This window comes from Lissotriton vulgaris, chromosome 7 (assembly GCF_964263255.1).
Source record: "Lissotriton vulgaris chromosome 7, aLisVul1.2, whole genome shotgun sequence".
Lineage (NCBI taxonomy): Eukaryota > Metazoa > Chordata > Amphibia > Caudata > Salamandridae > Lissotriton > Lissotriton vulgaris.
Window position 1 is genome coordinate 94,796,207 of NC_141695.1, and position 24,478 is coordinate 94,820,684.

Here is a 24,478-nt window from a genome sequence, read left to right on the forward strand (position 1 = left end):
GTTTTAGGATTTAGGGTAGTGTTGTGGTGTTTGTGTTGTGTAGTGTTTTAGGGTATAGGGTAGTGCTGGGGGTCGTGCAGGGTAGTGTGTGAGTGTGGAAACTGGGCTGGGTGTCTGGGAGAGTCGTGCTGGGGTAGTGTTTTAGGGTTAAGGGTAGTGTTGTGGTGTTTGTGTAGTGTAGGGTAGTGTTTTAGGTTTTAGGGTAGTGCCCTGGGTCGTTCAGGGTAATGTTTGAGTGTGGGGACTGGACTGGAGGTCTGGGGAAGGTCATACTGGGGTAGTGTTTTAGGGTAGTGTTGTGGTGTTTGTGTAGTGTAGGGTTTTAGGATTTAAGGTAGTTCTGGTGGGTCGTGCAGGGTAGTGTTTAAGTGTAGGGCAGACTGGGGGTAGGGGGAGGTTTGTGCTGGGGGTAATGTTTTAGGGTTTAGGGTAATGCTGAGGGGTCGTGTAGGGTAGTAATTGAGTGTGGGAACGGACTGTGGGTCAAGGAGGGTCATGCTGGGGGTAGTGTTTTATGGTTTAATGTAGTGCTGAGGGGTCGTGCAGGGTAGTGTTTGATTGTGGGGACCGGAATGGGGGTCGGTGAGGGTTGTGTTGCACCATCTGGCTTTCCTCTCTTGTCATGGCTCATTAAGCGCATCGCTTGCTGCTCGCCAGACGTGCCTTTTTAAAAAAAAGTTTACTTTTAGAGCGTAGCGTGGCGTGTGCACGCACTCGTGCCTGTTTATGCTTTTTGCATGCCCTGGCCTATGTGAACCTACACATGAAACTGTTGTAAATGAATCTAGGACCCTAGTGTAATTTTCCCGATTCATGCCCTTATATTTTTATACTTTATCCGATCCTTATATAGGCATAGAAATCATTACCATATTTAGACTGAGCCTTGCAGCCCAAATAAGGCATGGCTACTTTATATGTTCCGAGAATAAACAACGATTTCTTGGAAAAACCCGCCTTTAGCAGCTAGGGACTTCCCCCTGCTTGCATATTAATTTATCGAAGAGCTCCTGGAGTTTTCAAGGAATTGAACCTTTGAATGACGTTAGTAAGTACGATCATACGTCAAACTTGGCACCTTCAAGGTATAAATATGCCTACATTTGCCCAGACAAACGCACAGTGGTTTGGAGCAGATCGACTAACTACTTGCCTGAAGCCCTGCAGCAGTAAGTGCTGAAGGAAGCTGACCCTCCAGCTGATGCACTGAGAGACTCTGTCTTTCTCCTGCTGAGAAATCCAGCTCCTGTGCTTCCAGGCTACCCTTGCGGGTTGCTGGGTAATCGAGTCCTGAGAGACTGATACGAGACCTCCTTCATTCTAAACCAAGGTATGGAACTGATTAGACCCTTAGAGAATTCTTGATTAGATTCTTGGCAGTAACTACTAGACTTAAACTACTCCTCACTTACTTCTTCCCTTGTGCTAGGCTTAGGTCAGGTACACCTGGGTAGGCGTATTTTAGAAGCACCAGTTGAGTACTTTTAGTCATTCTTTTATCGCTGTATGTATTTTATATATTTTAGGCAATTTATGGCTTAGAAACCATATTATGCTTTTACAGTACTACTTTATAATACTGTTCATATTATATGCCTTGTACTTTATAAGCAGTATTTCTATTGTAGCAGTACATTTCTTATGCTTGAGAAAGAAGACTGTTCAATAAATACTTTTTATTGAAAACGCACGTCTCTCTATTTTCTCAGCACCTCTGGTGAAACGAAGCATGCACGATTGAATGAATAAAATAGTTATCTATTGTTTCTGCGACTCTAGAGATTGATTTCTTTTTCTTGGGAAACCAAGTTGCATGTTTATACAGTTGTCAGAAACGAATCCTTTCTTGTGAATTCGAGAAAGTTTCTAGTGACCTCTGAGCTAGCTGGCACTCACAATTAAGTTTAAAATATTCGGTAGAGACCTAGATGACCCAAGTCCTAAGTCTAACCTACAGTATATATTATTCCAATGCGCAGAGCCTATTGGGAATATAGGAACTACACTAAATGGCGCCCAACGTTTGGTAAGGCGATAATTTAACGCTAGATACTAGAGTAACTCTGTTGTGCTTTTCACACAGACCCCTTTTTTCTCTGAAATACTCCAAAAGACGTCTGGAGTAGGGAAAAGGATAATATCCGCCAAAACCGAGTAGGACGAAAATCCTATGTATTAGTTTTTTGTTTGTTCAACGTTGAAGGATACAGTGTTCCAAAATCTTGTGCGCCTAATCTTTGTTTCCTTGAAACTTGCTCTGCAAACTTTCAGTCAACAAAAATGATGGAGAGTGACAACGAGAGAGAAAGAGTAAGAGCTGCAGCAGCAGCACAAGCAGTTCTAGATGATCTGCTACAAAATGACCAGGCTATTGTAATAATCCTGGCAAATGTAAGAAAAAGTGTAACTTTCAGACTCATAAATAATGGGGTATCATCGAGAGGTGGTAAAGTAATCTTTGTCGTAGAGGCACATGAATATTCGCAGACAGAAGTAGTCTATTCATGGCTTCACTTTCCTGCAGCAGATGCAGGAACACATGAGTTCCAATACTATAAAGCAGAGGAACCCCTAGAGGAATATGTTCCTTTTGAGGACTTTGAAATTCCCCTAACTTACAAAGAGCATCAGCTCTGGTTTAAAGGCGCCCTAAAACATCAAGATCACATTACCAGGCTCGGTCCACTAGGTAGACCAGGACAAACATGGCCGGTACTAGCCAGCTATACACCACATCCAGACATTGAAAAAATGACAGGTCAAGAACTGTTTGCTCAGCTAAAACAGTTATTTAAAATACATAGACAATTGGTCCAATATGTTATGCGGACCTTAACAGTACAACCTACGGTAAGGATTCCACAGCACACCCCTCACCAGGGGAACACAAACAAAATCATGCAACAGACTATACAATCAGTCGTCGGTAAATTGCCTGCCAAAAGGAAACAAAATCCTTTTTGGTTAGCACAAAAATTACTCAAATTGAGGCAGTATTTCCTGATAGTACACCTCATGAGAAACACCGAATTCTAACAATCTGTTTACCAATGGGGATTGCACCACATGTAGAGGACTGTGACACTTGGGGTATAGTCTTTGCTTCAATCTACACAAAAACACATGGTGTTCCCTCTATGGCGGTAATACCAGACGTTCTAAGACAGATTCAAAATGAATACGGTCCAGAACCGGCCTTAAATCTGGGTATGAAATCACTAAAAGATTTCAAACAGGTCGCGGCTATACTATTAGCCAACATTAGAGGTGAAGCAGCATCAGTGGCAATCTGCCAGAAATTAAAAGAAACAGATATAGCAGACCAACCATATGAGCTTGCAAGAATTATGAAAAAATCATATGAAGAACTAGGTAGAGATAGTTTGGGTGGAAAAGCATTAAAACACCAACTAACTGAAAATCCTGAAAAGGTTTTTAATAAAAAATAATCTCACTACTCCTAAAAAGAGTGGGAAAACAGTAAACCGACACTTCCTAGAGAGAAGCGTTCTCAATCCAGAGGAAGGTGTCCCCAAAGGGGAGTTAGGTCTCTGCAACGGGAGTCCTCTGAAAAAAGGTATAACCGTAGGAATAGGGATACTTTGAGAAAACCTGATAGATATCTAGATACTGATACACGTTCCTCTCGTACCTTTCAGACTTCCTCACAGAAATCCGAAAGAAGAGGGCGATCAGAACAGAAAGAGGAACGGGTGAAGTCCAAAGAAGAACAGCTTGTTTAAAAAAAAAAGAAAACTCAGTTTACCAAGAAGAAGGTAGCAAGCATAAAAAGCAGACATGCCGAGATTCTTGAGGACACAACTCAAGAACGGGGAGTGGGCGCAGAAAATGCTAGACAGCGCAGCAGAAGTCACCATAGTTTGCAGGATCCTGATGGATCATCTGGAGACAGTGGACTTAAATGAATGCATTCAAGTTGAAACTGCCGACACCAGGGTTAGTGTACCCCACAAGTTATATGAAGTAACACTCCGGATGGAGGGGGACATAACTAGAAAAATAGGAGCACTTTTTTGGGAGAATCTCTCCTAGGGCTATGACATTCTTCTAGCTGAACAAGACTGGCCACCTGAATTTGTTAGGGAGTGCCCACATGGCGAAGAGATAATTATGCCAGCCTTCTCAAATCACATTCCAATTCATAAAAAATACACATATGCCATAAAATGGGCAGTGTCCAGGCTCCAGCATTATACAAAAATCATGCAGGATGGGATGAGGCTCTCCTCACCATAAAATCCAGTTAAAAAATCAACCTACTGCACAAAGGCAGTATCCAGTTAAGCAAGAAGCTAAGAAACAAGTCAGGGAGATTTTAAATCAAGTTGAATATCAAGGGGTGATTGAAACATGCACCTCCTCAATGAACAATCCTTTGTTTCCTGTCTCCAATCCAGACAATTCATTTCATCTAGTTTTGGATTACAGACATTTAAACTCATGTGGCAAAAAAATTTGCAGTTCAAAATGCACACAGTGCAGCACTGATGAATAACATTGTGCACAAAAAGTATAAAACGACATTAGATATCTCAAATGGTTTCTTCTGTCAAAACATTGCACCTGAAAGCAGGCTTTTGACCGCTTTCTCAATTATGGGGACACAGCGAAAATGTTGCCGTCTCCCCCAGGGATTCAAGAATAGTCCAGGATAATTTTCAGCCAGAGTAACAGAGTTACTACAAATCTACGATGATGAGGCATTATCTTATGTTGATGTCTCATGTCACTCTGGTAAATAATTTCTGGTAAAATGTCTGGCTTCAAAATTAATTTTGGTCAAGGATCACACTGAGTGTCTGTGTGAAATAAGGAATTATATTTTCACATTTTTCAATAATGTCACCTATGTCTGCTGACAGTTTGCCTCTCTTAGCTTAAAGGGTACTCTGTGCCTGTGTCTCATGTCACTTTGTACCTGCCCCATCTCTCTCTTTGTGTGTGTCATTTCTCTCTTTGCGTGTGTCTCATGTCACTCTGGTAAATGTTTTCTGGTAAAATGTCTGGCTTTAAAACTTTAGTCAAGGATCACACTGAGTGTCTGTGTGAAATAAGGAATTATATTTTCACATTTTTTAATAATGTCACCTGTGTCTGCTAACAGTTTGCCTCTCTTAGCTTAAAGGGTACTCTGTGCTTGTGTCTCATCTCACTCTGTGCCTATATGTCATATTACTCTGTGCCTGCTCTATCTCTCTTTTTGTGCGTGTGATTTGTCTATTTGCGTGTGTCTCATCTCACTCTGGTAAATGTTTTATGGTAAAAAGTATGGCTTTGACATTTTTTACAAGGATCACACTGAGTGTCTGTATGAAATAAGGAATTATATTTTCACATTTTGTGATCCTTCTGAAAAATGTTAAAGCCATATATTTTACCAAATGACACACACAAAGAGAGAGATGAGGCAGGCACAGAGTAAGATGACACACAGGCACAGAGTGAGGTGGGACACAGGCACAAAGTACCCTTTAAGCTTAGAGATGCAAACTGTGAGCAGACACAGGTGACATTATTGACAAATGTGAAAATATAATTCCTTATTTCATACAGACACTCAGTGTGATCCTTGTCAAAAATATTAAAGCCATACTTTTTACCATAAAACATTTACCAGAGTGAGATGAGACACACGCAAACAGACGAATGACACACGCAAAGAGAGAGAGAGATGGGGCAGGTACAGAATGAGATGACACACAGGCACAGAGTGAGGTGAGACACAGGCACAGTGTACCCTTTAAGCTTAGAGATACAAACTGTGAGCGGACACAGGTGACATTATTGAAAAATGTGAAAATATAATTCCTTATTTCACACAGACACTCAGTGTGATCCTTGACCAAAATTTTAAAGCCAGACATTTTAGCAGAAAACATTGACCAGAGTACATGAGACACACACAAAGAGAGAAATGACACACACAAAGAGAGTGATGGGGCAGGTACAAAGTGACATGAGACAAGGGCACAGAGTACCCTTTAAGCTTAGAGATTCAAACTGTGAGCAGACACAGGTGACATTATTGAAAAATTTGAAAATATAATTCCTTATTTCACTCCCCTTGTCTCACGCTCACTTGCCTTTATCCACCACTCTTTCCTCAACCTCATTGCTCTTCTCTCACCCTCCCTCAGCCCGTTCTCTTACTCTGCTTCCCTCACTTATCCTCATTACCCATGTTTACTCCCCTTCCCCTCACTCCTCTCCCACCCTCACTTTCTTTCAGTTCCCCTTCTTCACTTCCCTTCCCCTCTCTTCCCTTCCTTCGCTCATTCGCTCATTCTCCTTCCCTTACTCACCTTACTCCACTTCACTCACTCCCTCTGTCCTCTCACTTCTTCACTGCTCTCCTCTCACTCCGTCTGTCTTACCCTCACTCCCTCTGTCCCCTTACTCTCACTTCTCTTCAATCACCCTCACTCATCTTCAAACCCTCACTGTCATCAACTCACTCTCACTCACTCCACCTTCCTTCTCCCTCACTCCCCTTGGCTTACTCTCACTCCCATTACTTTACCCTCCCTCACCTTCTTTCCCTCAAAATCAATCCCCTTTTTTCACCTTGACTCATTTCTTTCGGTCACTCCCTGTCACTCTCCTTCGCTTACTCCACTTCGACTCACTCTTGTTTACAACTCACCTTCTCTCACTCCTCTTCGGTCACTTGTTCCCTCTATCACTTTCTCCCTTTCATTCACTCATTTCATTCATTCATTTATTCAGTACACATTCTCAGAAAAAAAGAATGGCAAAATATATAAAGAATATAGCTCTTTTTGGAGAATTGGAGGTAGTTCTGAAAATAACTTTTTTTTCTTCTTTTTTATAACGATTTATTATATTTTTATTTTTTTCAGGGGAAAAACAAAACCAGGGATTCCAAAACTGCTCAACAGGAACAGAAAAAAGGGGAAAAATTAGGCCTGGGGAGGGCAGCGGTGTTCCTCTCTCCTCCGAGCAATCAGTTCAATACTTTGCTCCCCATAAGAGAGTAGTTCATCGCAGTCCATGCATACAATTTTGATTCGTGCAAAGACCGGCTGCACGTTCGGGATCATTCTTCCACCTTGTCTTCCCAAAGCTGTTGTTCCACCAGTCGAGGTACTGGCCCCATCTCTCAGTGCATTGCGTGCCAGGTCCTTGACACTCCCCCTGGAAAAGTTGTTCAGTTGTCTTCTCTGCGCAAGCCTAATTAACGTGGCATTTCCAAAACTATATTTTTTATTTGGATTGCCACGTGATAAAGTGGTGCCACAAATTTTGCAGCACACCTTTGCTGCATTCACCTTTTTTTGTCCTTCGGGGAAAGTAAAAAACTTCAAAATGAATTGTTCTTTCACTTTCCTGGAAGGAGGATCCTCAGGCAGAAATTTCTCTTCAGAATCAGAGGAAGTGTTGTGCAAATCAGCCATCTCTCCAAAATTAGATGCAGAAGCAGGCAAGAGGTGATCTCTTAGCAATTGCAAAGAGGTAGTGAGGGATATGGGTGGGGACTTTCAATATTTGTGGGAAAAAACTGTTATGAACCAATGAAAAGTGTTATTTTAAGGTCACAGGACTTGACGCGCTTACGTTACGCGCTCCGGAGCGCTTCCGGGGGCGCCTTCGCGGCACGTACGTAGGCGCTACCGAGGGCGCTTACGCGGCGTGTCCAAATGATGTTTTGCTAGATTTTTGGAAATGCGTTTAAAGTTAAATACGGTTATTTAAAATTAAAAATACTACTTTTATGAGTATGCCACTGAATGTCTTGCATTATTATTTACTTTAAATACATACTTATATTTTTCTCCGCTCACGGAAATAGCGCTAACGTTACGGTTACGGGTGCGTTTACGGGTGCGCGTACCCTGAGCGCTCCAGGGTTAAAAAATAAAAATAAAAAAACACAGGAAAAATACATTGAATAATTAATGTTCGAAAAATATACATTATTTAAATATTTTTTTAACATTATAATAATTAATATCAATAAAAAATAGCTATTAAAAAAACGTAATAATTCACTTTTAAAACCATAGGTTACAAACTCATTATTTTTAGGAATTAACTTTTAAAAAACCTTTGAAATTCACTGAAAAAAACAGGTTTAACAGTCGTTATAATTAGGAATTAGCATTTAAAAAACGTTTGAAATTCACTGAAAAAAACATAGGTTTCACACCAGTTATAGTTGGCTGAACATTTTACTCATACAAAACCATTGAAATTCCCACGTTATAGTTAGTTGGACTCACTATAACTCGCACGCCCGCAATCCACTGCTGATGATGTCATATATTACATCATTCATAACATGGTCAGTGACATCACTGATGACATCACTGATGACCTCTTGCCTCCCTTTCTCCATAACGTGTTTTCCCACCTCATTCTCCTTCACTCCCTTTACCTCAGACCTCAGTGTGTGCTTCACCACGCTTCAGCTTCCTGCCAAGCTCCAGCTGCCTCCCACCCCATCAGGATCATGATTCCTCCACCCGCTGTACTTCATCCATTCCCGATCCTGACAATGTTCCACCCTCCTTCCCTCCTTCACGCCCTCCCTGTTCTTCCCCCTCAATCTCCTTTGCCGTATCTCCACTCACTCCACCTTCCTTTCTTCTTCTTCATTTCCATGCTGTCACCATTTCTCCCCCTATCACCCCATCACCGCTCTCAGCCTTTCTTCCTCACACGCCCCCCTCATGCCCCTTCTCTGCCAATGCCTGTCACCTTTACTTCTCTGGGTGCTTAATTTGTGCCAGTGCTTAGCACCGGCACTTATTTTTCAAGGCCGGGTCTATATTCTACACGAAATATTGATTTCCCTGCACGTTGCTTACTAAGCACTGACCTGGTTCCCAGTGTCCCCGGCGAAGAGCTCCTATCTCATGTGACTGCGTGTGCTTAAAATATTTCAAATTGGATGCCGTTGCTTGCCCCGGCCCAGCTGGCCTCCTTATTGTGAGCCACACAGTACTGCCAGAAACTGCCTGGGCCCCTGTCTCGGGGTAAGTTAGGTTACACCCCATTTTGAAATCGTTCAATCAATGGTGAAGGGTTGCAAATTCGCCCCTGATTGGCGAATCGTCAAGTGTGTACCCGGAGTGGCCCAATGAGCAGTGTTTTTGCCCATGGCCCGCCCAGCATACTGCGCAGCCGCAGGCCTATTCAGCCGACGACAGAAGTAATCATCATGTCGAACAGCAAGCCTCCTTTGTAGATTACTTGAAACAAAAAAGGCTGTCCCAGTAAGTAATTAATTTAACTCTGTAACATGATGGTAGTGGTAGTGTGAACAGAACAGAGCAGTCAGATTGTCTGTTTTTAGACAAACTGTGGCATTTGCAGTTTATCTTTCTCATAGTCATTCTTTATAGCCAGGTTTTATCCTGCTATTTGCTTGCACTGTATCAATGAAAATAAATATGACACTTCTGAGCTGCACTGTTTGTATCGAGATAGCACATGTGCTGGAGTCAGCATTTGTGCATCTGTGCAGAGCCATGATTATCTGAAATACATTTGCAAACTAGGATATTTTGCCATTCATGTTTGAACTACTCTTGTGGAAAAGGGCAAGAGAAGTTCTGATGACAGAGACACCATGGCTCGAAGACAGATATCCTACTTTGTGAATGTATTTTAAGTCAATAACTCATTTTAAACCTTTAATGAACATGTGCATCCATTGGTTGGATTAAATAATGTAATACGCTGTAACTGGTTAGTGAAATGATAAACAAATATTAGAAATTGAGATGGCCTTCTCTTTCTGGCTACACTTCTGAATCCTTCCACTGTCCCAATTCTCGGCTTATTCCCGCCGTCTGATTATCTGCCCACAGTTCCCCTACTTTTAAACCCCATTTCGACCACTGGTTGAGTTCAGTTATGTTCTCTCTTCAGTTCTCTGTAGTGGGTGTTGCTTTTATTCAGGGTCCTGTGCCCCGGGTTTGCTTGCATTCCATTTGCGAGACTCTAGCCACTACAACCCTCACACCCATCATAAAATAAGCCTTTCTTTTGCGACATTTTGCAGATGTCAGCTTGCAGCCCTGCAAGGATATTTGATATATTGATGCTTCTTTATTGGAGGGTCTGGTGCCTCCGGATGAAAAACTTGAGAAATGGCTTTTGCAACAGATATTCTCCATGTACATTTTTAACTTTGTTGAGAATAGCCAATCGTGCTTCGCATCCACACATTCAGAGTAAATATTTTTCGGCAACGTTTGTATGTATATTAGGCAATACTTCAGTGATTATTTTTCTTCAGGAGTGAAGTAGCATAAGCCCCCACAGTGCGGGTGTGCAGAGCTCCAGGGGGCCCCCTAAGCAAAAGTGGTAGGTGTTGGGGAGGGGGCCCCCTCCGAGTACTTTGCCGGGGGGGCCCCCTCAAGTTTCGTTACGCCACTGCCTGAACCGAGCTTGGTGTGGGGGCCGAGGAGCTCCTCTTTCCGCACACCCTCGTCCCTCTGACATTACATCGCAGTTAAGGGCTTAGCCAAACATTCATATAATTTTAAACATTGTTCAGGGGGATTTTACCCCTGCTTTCCGCTGTAGCGGGGCTCTCTGCTGCTGCTCACAGATTTTCAGATAATTTAGGGATGCGACAGAAGAGAGTGATGGAGAGAGGGGTCATCTGAGGTAGAAAGGGAGGGTGACAGAAAGAAGGACAGAGGCCTCAAGTGTGCATTTCTAAATTGGATGACTCAGACTGAGGGCAGTGAAAGAGAGGAAAAGCATCCAGGCAATTATCTAGAAATGCTGGTAATACACGGATTTGTGTTGGAAACATCTCTGGTGTCGGGCAGCACAGGTCCTATGATTATGTTATGAATACTTATTAGCTCTTAATAGACCGTGCAGTTTGGATGTGAGTGCCTGAAATGCTGCAGATTTGTGTACTGCCTGTAGTCAGTCATCAGAAGGCCTTGCAGAGTTACAGGCAAGATTTATTTCCTGAAAGGGCTGAAAAGTCGCATGATATCATGGCCTTCATGGCAGGAGGCTGGTGTTCACTTTTTGGAACAACTATTCCATGACAAGAACTTTAAATCTTTCTCTCAAATCAGTGAGGAATTCCTTTTTCCATCCACACAATCTCGTCAATATACTCAACTTCAACAAGCCATCACAAAACACTTAGGTTCTCCACCCGATTTGTTGGCCATATCTCCTATTTTATCTTATTTACATCTGTGGGGAAACCTTAAAGGTGTGACTTCTGGTCTTTACAAAATTTCCTGCATCCTCTTTTTTCGCAACCCCTCTCGAAAGCTCTTCAATTAAAGTGGCAATCTCGCTTATCAGTTACATATTCCATTACTCAATGGGATCAAATTCTGGAAGGTTTACATAAAGGTGTCCGAGAAGCTTGTCTCAAATTTAGCATTTTCAAAATCATCCATGAATGGCACTGGTCTCCATCCAAACTACATCATGCCAAATTGATAACACACTCTTTGTGCTGGAGATGTTCTGCTTCTGGCTGTGATATTACACACATTATTTGTGAATGCCCCCGTACTAAATCATTTTGGCTTTTTATTAGAAAGATTTTGGCATCTACTATGTCATTACCATTGCCCTTTACTTCTGCAAATATTATTTTACATGATTTTCGAGGTCTTCCGAAATTGTCTAAACCACAAACTCGTCTTCTTCATACTGCTTTGGCTACGGCCAAAATCTGTATGTTATGCCATTGGACGTCTCCCTTATCTCCTTCTCAGGAAGAGTGGCTAGTGGCCATGGTACAAACAGCTTCTTATGAACGTGTAATTTATAACTTACAGGATCAGGCTTCTGTTTTCCTTCAAACATGGTCCCTATTCATAGACGCCACGGTGGATAGTGACTCTGTTTCCATTCCTTCCTCCCCAACGTCTGCTATCCGTTCTTAATTATTTTTCCTTTTATTTTTGCTTTTGTGTACTCTTCCTGGTTTTTTCCTGCTCCTTAATCCTCTTCATTTGTCTCGGTCACCTCTTTTATCTCCTTTCTTTTATTACTCTGGCATTCTTTGTTCTTTTCTTTTTTTTCTCTTTCCTTTTCTTTTCTCCTTTCCTTTCATTCTTTCGCTTTCCTCTTTTCTGTTCCTTTTTGCTTTATAGCTTATTGAATATTTGATATTTTTGCTTTTTGACATTTAATATATCCTATGAATAATAATTATGTCATTTTCATATCTTATTTTATTGTCTACCTACATGTGTATGTATTTTTGTATTTTCATCTAAAATCTTTTAATAAAAACAAAACAAAAAAAGGGCTGACAAGATGGGGTCGGTCATGACTCAAATAATGCAAAAGCTGGGCCGGGAAAAAAGTTTGGACGAATTAGAAACCTGAGGTCTGCCTTTATTTAGTGCACAGCTCTTGTCCTTCATATAGCTTCTTAGCGATGCACATCAACCATGTCCTGTGCATGCACAGGTTGCACAGGTGGATGTTTGTGAAAAGATTAGAGCCGTAACCCGAGGCTTTTCATTCACCCATTGAGGACATCGAAATATAAAGTAAGCTTTAGCAAATAGTTTGCCATCAAAAGTGCTCCTCTTTAGTAAGTTTAGCCGTGCATGTGACCGATCAATCCACGCCTGGCTTTGCATGCTGGGACTTGAAGGCCCTTTATCATCCTAACATTAAATGTGAAACGAAGTCCTCTAGAAAACTAAAGCCCGGAACTGGTGTATTGTCTTATGAAGGGTTTCTCCATTGGAAAGCAGTCCTAGTGTACTAACGGTATTACTTCTTCAAACATAGCAGACTATGGTTTTCCCACCTGCGCAGTGGAATCCTTCCTTATCTCTGTCTGCAATCAGAGTTAGAGTTTTAAACACAGAGACTGTGAGTCGTGCCTGCTCCACTACAACAGTCAAATGGTGCAGTATAAATGTGCACAACTGTATCAGGTCACTTAAATGAAATACTTTTCAGTAGGACTGGTGTCAAAGACATTACAATGTTACTAAAGATATACATATTGCAGTCAACCATTTTCATCCATTGGTCTATTATTGTCATTCACATTTTTGTTTTTCCCACCACATCATGTCTATAGTTGACATGTGGAGGGCACAGCCCTTAAACTTTCTGATTTAGCATTGACAGCATACTAATGCTCAAGAATGGTTTATAGCAGTGAACCGGAAATATTTCACCCCTCAACCCGCACCAGGTGCCCGTGATTCTTTGTTGGCAGTCACTGCTTTAAGGTTTGCATCTCCCCACAAAAACAAGCATTTGCAATGTAATAGATCTTGCATTTGCGAGGGTTTGAGATATTGGCATTGTAAATAACAATACCTTTTAAATATGTGTTTTGAAAACCTGAAAGCAGTGCGTAAATAAGCACTTTGTACTTGTAATCCTGTCTTACAACAAGCAAGTCTGGCAGTAAACGAGGTGCAGTTACTGCCAGCCTTGGTTCTCGTAAGCAACGACTATAATTAGAAAAGTGCGTGTCTATGACCGCTTGCCAGTTTTTAAAACACATACATAAAAGGCATTGTCATTTTTAATGCCAATAACTCAAACTCTCACAAATGTGAGACCTTATTGCATTGCAAATGCTTGTTGTGTTTACTGACACGTCTGCTTCATAAAGTAACGGACCTGCAAGCAGAAACTGTGACACATTTGAGGTATTGAAATGTGTTTTCACAACACTTTTAGAGTGCCATAAAAAGAAGGAAGGGCAGACATATTCTTGGAACGAAAGAGACTACAATGACACTGTCCTACTACACGTTTCTTGTTCAGAATTCACAGAAGTGACAAAATGTAGGTTTTTGCAGTGTCTCTTGAGATCATTTAGTTAGCATATTTAGTTTGTTCCTGGAGGTCGGGAATGGGAACGTTGGAGCAATAATCTTTGCATACTGAAATGGTACAGTGCCATTTATTTCATACATTTTCTGTCACCATGCTGCGCTTACACGTTGCCCTTTTTTATGTTCAGAGACGTGCATGCTTCATAAAGTAACCGTTTTTGTTTATGCCGATGGTAGACTGAACCACTGAAACTCAGGGTGTGTCTTTTTCTTTCACTACAGAAACTACTCCATATGAATGCAAGTGCTGTGGTTTTTACCATACTATATGGTTCGTGATGGTTAGGCTTGCCTTTTGTGTTTCAGAGAATGCGAGATGCCTGCTTTCACCAAGTAGCTTTACATTTTAAGTGTTTAACAGTGCTATGCCTCTGTAGTTTGTACCACTCTTGTCGTGAACACGGCTACGTGGAAGGGTTAATCCTCTATCCGTCACTGGGGCCAGTCAAGAAACTCTCTAAGCTTGTTCTTCGAATCTTCGCGGAAAGGTTTTCACTTGGAGTAAGCTCATACAATTCCACCACATGGGGAGCTGCAAATTATTCAAAGTATTTTTTCCCAAAAATGGTTGCAAATGTTGTTTTTATGTGTGTTGCTAGGCGTAATGATGCCTATTAAAGGTGAATGAAAAAGACATCTGGCCTAATTTTGCGGTGGCCAGTCAAGGAGAATCCACACAAACAAGCATAATTCTCACACCCAGTGATGCACTAGTTCTATTTACTGTTTACCTGGGGGTGGACCTAGTACTGTAGGAGAATCCTCCAACTTCCCCAACAGTTTAGTCGTTTCAGAGTTAATTCCTTCAACATGGTAGCCCAGTTAATCCTGTGAAAACCTTACATAGGCAAATATTTTCAGACTTTCAGGGAAGGGTCAGTAGTGTCCCTAAATGCTTTAACAAAGTCAGGATGTTAGGTTGGGCAATTATGTGATGACTACTATGTACCCCATCCTGTGGGTGCTTTTTAGTTCCCCCCGTGAAGGGCATTGGCAGAATTTCCACTAGAGGATAGCCCTTCTTTTCCAGAATGGTTCATTCACACATTAACAATGGCAGAGAACACTCTGCCACCCAATTTTCATAATTGTAACCTGGTTGGAACATTCTCCCCAGTGATTGACGTAATGTCCTCCACTCACACTATAAATCAGTCTGAAACTTAGTTTAAAGAAAAGGTGAAGTAATTTGTGGGAGATGTAAGCACTATTTCTTCAATGAGTTGCTCCTATTGCAGTCACAACATGCTTTCCTGCAACACTCAGCGCTCCATGGGTGCTTTCCCTTTCCGAGGAGCCCGGGACAATTGCGGCCGCTTCTTTGAAAAGGTCTCACATTGCCAAGAGTTTGAGCTATTGGCATTGTAATTATTTTTATTGTTTGTGTTTATTAGCAAAACAGATAAATAAAAGGCATTGTCATTTACAATGCCAAATAATTTAACTCTGGCAAAAGCGAGACCAATTGCATTGTAAAATCTTGTTTTTCATCCCACTTAAAACCCTGATGTCAAGCTCTTCCATTCCTGGTGCTTTGCAGCAGTTTTAAGATGATCTTAGAGTATCTTGTTGCTTAAATGGCTGTAATTTCTGAAACTTCTATGTTTCCCTCATCTTCATTGCTTGATTTTGCTTGTGAGAAAGTGTCACTCATAGTCATTGAAATGTCACTCATAATTGCACTGAAATTCAGAAAACGTCACACATAAGCAATCCAAAACTTTGACAGATATGTTGGATCCAATTATTTGTGGGCTTTTAGGAGGCTGCAGGGCATTCAATGTGGTACTCCCAATTGAGGCAGGGTGTCTGAGATCGCCTCTCAACATTGGCGCTTCAGGCTCAAATGAATTACATACTCTTAATAAAAAGCAAGTGTGGTAGCAATTGAATGTAGGAATTTGTATCGCTGTACCATCAATGGTATGGTCTTACAGTCACAACTGCTGACTTTGAAGCTGGGTGCCAGGGTTCGAGTCCCTGGGTCGGATCCCCATCCTCTGATTCTAGGCTCATCACTTAATAGCTGGATATCAGGTTATGCTTCAGATTCTTATGCAGGAAAGTTGCGATGATAGGATGAGCTGTTTGGTCTTAGTTGCCTACTAAAATCTTGCTTTGCATGACTACCCCTCTTTTCTTTTTCTGCCTGCCCCATGTGCAGTGGTACAGAGTGGGTCACTGATAAAGTGTGCTTGGATGGCCACTGTTGTCCAACATTAATAGCCCAAATTTAACACATTTCATGTGGAGCACTCCTGCCAATATAAACCTATAAAGTAACTCCTGATCTTTGAAATCTTCTGAACTTTTGTGAAGTGCATGAAAATTGAGAAATTTTGAAAAAACTTCACAATATTTCAGAGGAAATCTATGTGTCAGACGACGTCTTCCTCAGGGTCTGTCGTGAAGTAATAAGGACCCACCTCTCGATACCTCCAATTCCGAATGTAATTATTACACAGAATCTTGGAGTGATCAAGCGGGGGGGAAAAGGGAATTAGGAAGGGGACAGCAGGGAAGGAGATCTGAAAAGGAAAAGTTATTAACCAAACATTCCGTAATCCTAATTTGGCTAAAGACCTTTGAACCAAGACTGAGAATGTTCTAGAACTCAAGCCCTTAATCAAACTCTCTATGAATTCAATCAACTCCTTGTAATTATATATAGTCATTAATCACATTCTTATTCACAATGTTGTTAATTCTCTTTTCCCTTGTGAATTGCAACAGATTCTCCTTTTAAAGAAAAAACACCACACTTTAGTAAATTGACTCCTTTACCAAAGTTTGAAGAGCCACCCAAATAAAATATCACACAGTTGTCTTTCACATAAGCTCCAGCTAAAAACACCTTTTGGCCTTTTCACCAAAACAATCACAAGAAAGAATTGCGCCTAGATAATCTGTGATAGAAATGAATTCACGCGCCTTCAATTAGCTTTGCGCTCCTCAGAAAACATTAAACATCCCTTGCCAGCAATGAGATGCTTTTCACAGTTTTTAAAAGAAAAGAAAACGTAAAAGATTCAGACTTTCTGTGCCTTTAAATATTCTTTTGTAAATTAGCAGCCTTATTTGTCACCTTTAAATCAAGAAAGTAAACTTCGACATTTTGCGCCATGAACTCGGATTTCTTATTCCCTACCTGTAGAGTACGACCTACTCTACTTCTCTGAAGGACAAGACGTTCCTTCTGGATCCTCAAAACGACTCTTCTACTCAGGAATCTTGAAAATGGAGCAAGCTGGAAACTGCCACGCCCCCTGAGAACGATCCCCGAAAGCCTCCGGTGAACTCCCTCTCCAAAACAGCTGGATCTGCAGAAACACGAAGGGGAGCAAGAAGAGCCCACAGCCACTCCCTAGAAAACGACCAGAGTAGTGAGCACAGGAGACAGGGCGCGGTCACGTAGGTTAACGTACCTACGGCGCTTACGCATGCGACCAGGCTACCAAAGCTCACGCATTAGGCGGACGCTTTCCACATGCCAAACTTCACGCATTAGGCGGAACAGCATTTAACAGCAGTAAAAGGACAGGCAGCCTGCACAGCTATTCTAACGAGGATGCAAGACAGATGGACAAGCAGGTCTAGAACACAACAACCACCAACGCCCTCCCAAAGATGACTGATGCATTTTGCCACACGGGTACCCCCGAATGCTGAGTGGGGCGGGCCCTAGACCACAGGCCACCCTAGCCCTGACAGTACTCCCCCCTCCCAAGAGTGGTCTAGGGCCCGGCTTCAGAGGGTGAAGGAGGTGGAAACGGCGTACCAAGCGAGGGGCATGAACATTGCCAGCCGGCTCCCAGGAATCATTTTCAGCACCGTATCCCTTCCAGGAGACAAGATACCACAACCTGGAGCCCCGATGTTTAGAATCTAAAATTTTCTGCACCTCATATTCCCAATTACCATGAACTAAAATCGGTGCTGGACGGGGAGCCAGATTTTGATTAGCAGGTTTAAGAAGGGAAGTATGAAACACTGGATGAATGCGTAGAGACCTGGGCAGCAACAGCTTGAATGTCACAGGGTTCACCTGACGCAGAACTGGATAAGGACCAATGAATTTAGGTTGAAACATACTCTTGTGTTTAAAGTTCAAGTTCTTTGTGGACAGCCAAACTTTGTCTCCAGGGGCATACTTAGGACCTGAACGATGCCTTTTATCATACTGCTCTTTATATTTCCTTTTGCTTTGTAACAAGCGATCTTGAACCTGACGATGGATAGTTTGCATAAGTTGTACAGAGTCTCTAACTGCCGGCACACCACTCCCATCATTGGGTAAAGTCAACGGAATGGTGTTAGGTTCATAGCCATAAAGCGCCTCAAACGGAGAGGATCCGATTGATGAATGAGGCGAAGTATTATATGCAAATTCAGCAATCCAAAGTAAATCTAACCAAGATTTCTTAGAGTCCGTAACATAACATCTCAAGTATTGTTTCAAAGTTTGGTTCAGTCTTTCAGTTTGCCCATCAGTTTGAGGGTGATAACTGGTGGACATATTGGAAGTGATTTGTAGATTTTTACACCATTGTTGCCAGAACTTGGAAGAGAACTGAGAACCTCGATCTGAAAGCAAAACTGAAGGTAGGCCATGTAAGCGCACCACATGTTGCAAAAATAGCTGTGCTAATTGTCCAGCAGAAGGTAATTGCTTACAAGGAATGAAATGTGCATATTTGGTTAAACTGTCCACAACTACTAGAATCACAGTATGCTGATTGATTGGTGGCAAGTCAGTAATGAAATCCAACGAAATATGTTTCCATGGTTCAGTTGGTGTAGGTAGAACCTGCAGAAAACCTTTTGGTTTAGTGTGATCGGATTTAAATCTTGCGCAGACTTCACAATCATTAGCCATCTTCATTACGTCTTTTTGCAGCGTTGGCCACCAAAACATCTTTTGTATTTTCTCCACAGTCTTTCTGGGGCCTGGATGTCCTGCCATAGGATGTGAATGTAACCAGTTGAACACAGTTTCCTGTAATTGCAAAGAGGGCAGATATACTTGTTTTCCATGGAAAGGTATCCCTTCTTTGATGGTTTGATTAACGTCGGAGTTCAACCATGATTTCCACTGAGAAGAAGGAAAACTTTCATGAATATTCTCCAGAAATTGATCTGCCGAGAGCACACTGATTACTTTGCCAGGATCGATTATAGGTTGAGGAGTTCCTTCAAAGCGATGCAAAGAAGAGTCTTTTCTGGACAGGGCATCAGCTTTCTTATTGTCTTGACCTGGACGAAAGGTTATTATGAAGTCATACTCGGCAAAGAACATCATCCACCTGAGTTGTCGCGGGGTTAACCTTCTAGCTGAGCTCATGAACTGTAGATTTCTATGATCAGTATATACTGTCACAGTAAACTTTGCTCCCATGATGTAATGTCTCCATTCTTTGAAGGCTTCTAGTATAGCAAGTAGTTCTTTTTCAGCTATAACATAGTTTTGCTCTGCAGGATTTAATTTTCGAGACATGTAAGCAACCGGATGCATTTGACCAGTAGTGTGATGCCTTTGAGAAAGAATGGCTGCTATGGCTACATCAGAGGCGTCAGCTTCAATGATAAAAGGTTCTTCTACGTTGGGATGCATGAGAACGGGTGCTTCAGTAAAGGCCTTTTTTAGCTTCTGGAATGCATTTTCAGCTTCTGAGGACCATTCAAATTTCACCTTCTTCCTCAACAAACGTGTGATGGGAGCTACCACAGCAGAAAAGTGATCAATGAAGCGACGGTAAAAATTCGCAAATCCCAAGAAGCATTGTATGTCTCGAACTGATGTCGGAGTGGGCCAATCAGCAACGGCTTTAATCTTTCTGTCAGCCATTTTCATTCCAGTTGGAGTGAGGAGAACTCCCAAAAATTCAACTTCACGAACATGAAAATCACATTTAGATAGTTTACAATACAAGTTATGAGACTGAAGAGTGCTCAAAACCTTCTTGACGTGACCTTCATGTTCAGCTTCAGAATCGGAATAGATCAAAATATCGTCTATATAGACGATAACAAAAAGATCCAAAAATTCTTTCAAGGCATCATTCAAAAAAAACTGGAAAGCCGCTGGTGCATTGCACAGTCCGAATGGCATTACCAAGTACTCAAATAATCCATATCGAGTTTTGAAAGCAGTCTTCCATTCATCACCTTGCCTGATACGAACCAAATGGTAGGCCCCTCTGAGGTTCAATTTAGTGTAAATTTCTGCCCTTTTAACTTGGTCCAACAGAACAGGCATGAGAGGTAATGGATATTTATTCTTGACAGTGATTTTATTCAACGCCCTATAATCGATGCAGGTCCTCAATTCCCCATTTGCTTTTGGAATGAAGAACAACGGAGATGCTGCCGGAGACTTGGAGGGGCGGATGAAACCATTCTCTAAATATTGATCAAGATACTGTCTTAAATGTTGGTTCTCTTTTTCAGACAGAGCATAGATGCGACAATTTGGGACACTAGAACCTGGTACGAGGTCAATTTGACAGTCATAGCTACGATGAGGAGGAAGGAGGGCTGCCTTAGCTTCACTGAAGACCTCTGCGAATTCCTTGTAAATTTTAGGTAAAAGTGTTTCTTTTTCTTCTGCTGTGGCCAATTGACTTAGAGTTGGTTTTAAGGCGTTTAGGCAAGAAGAATGGCAAAAGTCAGACAGGAAAACCAGTTCTCTCTTCCGCCAATCTATGGTTGGATTGTGTAAACAAAGCCAAGGCATTCCAAGAATAAAACCATACTGAGGTGCTTGGATAACATCAAATTGGAGCTCTTCCTTATGTATTTGTTGCTTAGCATCTTCACAGAACATAACGACCTTAGAAGTTTGCATGGTTACTGGCCCTCCAGCTAAAATTTTTCCATCCACTGCTTGGACAATTTCTGGAGTCTCTTTTTGCTCACAGATGATTCCTAGGCGTTGGGCAGTTTCTAAATCTACAAAATTACCTGTAGCTCCAGAATCAACTAAAACTTCCATTTGGCATGTTTCACGAATTAACCTGATTTGTACGGCTAATCTAAAATGTGCTTTGTAGTTAGAGACACATGAGTTCACAGAAGGGAAGGCAATGGTTCCCAAGAGATCTCCCTTCAAACATCTTGGGCCAGTTAGTTTTCCGATTTTTGATCTGTTTTTTCCAGAGCTGCTGACTTACTAGAGTTAGGAAATCTTCCTTTAGGCTTAGTCAAACAGTCCTTCACGAAGTGACCTTTTCGACCACAGTAAAGGCATTGTCCGTTCTTTCGACGATTGTCTTTTTCTTCTTTTGACAAAGGTTGTCTTAAGGTTCCTATTTCCATTGGCTCAGAACCAGTTTCAGAGTTTGTGAATTGAGGCCTGGATTTAGCTTCAGATCTCCAATTAGGTTTGTCTGTCCTTTTTTTATCTGATCTTCGTTCAGAGAGTCTGTGATCTAAACGCAGCGTTAGATTAATCAATTCAGAACAAATAATTGGTTGAGGATCAATTTGCGCCAAAACATCTTTTAGATCATCTTTTAAACCTTGATAAATGAGAGCTGCTCTTTTTTCCTCTGGCCAAGAAGTTTCAGCGATCAATCTGTTGAAGTGAGACAAATAAGAAACTAGGTCCCTATTGCCTTGTTTCAACTGAAGTAGTTCTCGATCTGCAGATAAAGTTACAGTTCGGCGATCGAAAACCTTTTCAAATTCCTCCACAAACCGTTTCCAGTTGTATAACAAGGTGTCATCTTGTCTGACCAAAGGAACTGCCCAGTTTGCGGCATCTCCGGTCAAATAGGAAATTAAAAATGCAATGTTAGACTGTGGGGTTGGAAACGCAGTTGGTCTACAAGCAAAATGCAATTCAATCTGGGTCAAAAAGATTTGCACCTTAGAAGAGTCCCCAGAAAAACGTTCAGGAGCTGCTAAAGGAATCTGGGGGGGCACTGTAACAGCTATATTCGTAGTTCCCCTACTAGCACCAGTTTCTTGAACCTCTTCAGGAAGAGGAGTACTCTGTAATTGTATATTGTCTACCTTAGCTGCTAACAATGCAGTTGCACTCATGGTTTCCTTTAAGTCTGCTTGCATATGCATGATTGCAGACATTATATCATTGATGGTGGTCATTATGACTTCACGTACAGACCAGGAGGAAAAATAATTTGTGGGCTCACTATTCTGTCAGACGACGTCTTCCTCAGGGTCTGTCGTGAAGTAATAAGGACCCACCTCTCGATACCTCCAATTCCGAATGTAATTATTACACAGAATCTTGGAGTGATCAAGCGGGGGGGAAAAGGGAATTAGGAAGGGGACAGCAGGGAAGGAGATCTGAAAAGGAAAAGTTATTAACCAAACATTCCGTAATCCTAATTTGGCTAAAGACCTTTGAACCAAGACTGAGAATTTTCTAGAACTCAAGCCCTTAATCAAACTCTCTATGAATTCAATGAACTCCTTGTAATTATATATAGTCATTAATCACATTCTTATTCACAATGTTGTTAATTCTCTTTTCCCTTGTGAATTGCGACAGATTCTCCTTTTAAAGAAAAAACACCACACTTTAGTAAATTGACTCCTTTACCAAAGTTTGAAGAGCCACCCAAATAAAATATCACACAGTTGTCTTTCACATAAGCTCCAGCTAAAAACACCTTTTGGCCTTTTCACCAAAACAATCACAAGAAAGAATTCGCCTAGATAATCTGTGATAGAAATGAATTCACGCGCCTTCAATTAGCTTTGCGCTCCTCAGAAAACATTAAACATCCCTTGCCAGCAATGAGATGCTTTTCACAGTTTTTAAAAGAAAAGAAAACGTAAAAGATTCAGACTTTCTGTGCCTTTAAATATTCTTTTGTAAATTAGCAGCCTTATTTGTCACCTTTAAATCAAGAAAGTAAACTTCGACATTTTGTGCCATGAACTCGGATTTCTTATTCCCTACCTGTAGAGTACGACCTACTCTACTTCTCTGAAGGACAAGACGTTCCTTCTGGATCCTCAAAACGACTCTTCTACTCAGGAATCTTGTAAATGGAGCAAGCTGGAAACTGCCACGCCCCCTGAGAACGATCCCCGAAAGCCTCCGGTGAACTCCCTCTCCAAAAACAGCTGGATCTGCAGAAACACGAAGGGGAGCAAGAAGAGCCCACAGCCACTCCCTAGAAAACGACCAGAGTAGTGAGCACAGGAGACAGGGCGCGGTCACGTAGGTTAACGTACCTACAGCGCTTACGCATGCGACCAGGCTACCAAAGCTCACGCATTAGGCGGACGCTTTCCACATGCCAAACCTCATGCATTAGGCGGAACAGCATTTAACAGCAGTAAAAGGACAGGCAGCCTGCACAGCTATTCTAACGAGGATGCAAGACAGATGGACAAGCAGGTCTAGAACATAACAACCACCAACGCCCTCCCAAAGATGACTGATGCATTTTGCCACACGGGTACCCCCGAATGCTGAGTGGGGCGGGCCCTAGACCACAGGCCACCCTAGCCCTGACACTATGTAATGCTGAACACCCCTAAAAAGAATTGATTTGGTTATGATGTTTGCCGGAGTATATTTTGATTTGATGCAGAGCAAAACATAACCCCCAGTCATAACCAATTTGATTTTACACGATTCATTTGTTGGTAGCCTTTCCCATACACAATAGTTGGTCCTGAGATCTATCTCCTTGTGTGTGTGAACAATCATCCACACAGGACACATGCCCTTGGATCCTGTCCTGCCCATTGTACGAGGTACCAAGGCAATGATTTGTACCACCTCTTTTACTGAAGTTGAACGTTAGTATACTTTTTGAAGGCTTATGCTATTTACAAGGTATGGAAAGCGAAGAAGTTTGCTGGGCAGTTCCTGATTTTCAAAGAATGTGCTTAGCACTGAGAAAGAGATAGGAACAGGTTTTATGTAGCTACCAGCTTATGTGCACAAAACAGTTTTTTAAGCAAGAGCTTTGAGATGAAGTAATCATGGATATTTTAAAACAATTTTGTTCATAAATTTCACTTTCAAGCAGGAGGGCGAAATTATTGCGTAGTTGTGCTAATGTTTTAAATGATGAAAGCACTGCTATTGTCTGCATACGTATCTTAATTAATTACAATATTTATTGAATGAAGTTTTAAATGTGCAATTAAATTCTGATCTGTGAGATGTTTGATGCTTTTTTTGGATTCATCCAATCTGAATAAAGATTTTATGTATGAATGAATGATTAGTCAACTTTTTGTAAAATGTCAAAGCACAATTATTTCTTTGAAAAAAGAAAAGCAAGATCAACGTGTCAATATAGTATACACACAATGTATATTTATTGTGGAAAATGACATTTGGAACAAATAATGCAAATACAATTTACATAATTGCATTGTGCAGCTTTGTTTGCCAGTGTTTTCAAGGGGCATAGGCCGTGTTTCTTTGGGAGTTGGAGTCCTTGTGTGCTTGGTTGGAGTAATACAACGTGTAACAATCTGTAAAATGATAGTCATAAGTGGTTACAAGTTCTTCATTCTACATGGACTTGTCTGTCTATTCTTGGCTTGAAGGGAGAGATGCTCATCCCTTCTCTTGTACCACAACAACCTAAGATGGATGCACCTGGGCTGGGGGTTACACACTGTGAGATCTCTGA

At 41.6% G+C, this 24,478-nt stretch overlaps 1 protein-coding gene across 1 annotated transcript in view; it reads left to right on the forward strand.

The window, feature by feature from the left end:
• The window catches only part of LOC147700898 (killer cell lectin-like receptor subfamily B member 1B allele A), a 157,347-nt gene that overhangs the window by 127,322 nt on the left and 5,547 nt on the right, over positions 1 to 24,478 (forward strand). The gene's annotated exons all lie outside the window — the stretch shown is intronic.